The following is a 359-nucleotide window of genomic DNA, read 5'->3' as shown; positions in this document are numbered from 1 at the left end:
GAGTGTAAAGGCTTTTCTGGCTTAATGAATATAGATATAGATATATAGACATATGTATCACAACGTGTGTATACAGAAATAAGTAGGTATCTTGCAGAAACTAACAGCCGTTTTCCCGAAAGCAATTTAAGTGACAAAATGATCCTCATTTTTTGAATTTTTTTTTGGTATTTGGCAGAAATTCAAAAATCATTTTCCATCCAAATGGCTGGTGAAACCGGCTATAAGACTGATAAAAAAAATAGAAATAATTACCTGTTATGTGAAGTTTTAGCAGCGATATTAAAATTTTAACTTGATAATCGTTTATAAGGGCTCGAAACCCAAGGCAGGTGCTTTTTGTTTTTGGCAAATTTTGT

This window comes from Rhagoletis zephyria, unplaced genomic scaffold, assembly GCF_001687245.7.
Source record: "Rhagoletis zephyria isolate East Lansing unplaced genomic scaffold, Rhagoletis_zephyria_1.1 Rzeph_scaffold_07593, whole genome shotgun sequence".
In the NCBI taxonomy this organism is placed as follows: Eukaryota; Metazoa; Arthropoda; class Insecta; order Diptera; family Tephritidae; genus Rhagoletis; species Rhagoletis zephyria.
The sequence above is the reverse complement of the archived record's forward strand: the minus strand, read 5'-3'. Positions refer to the sequence as shown.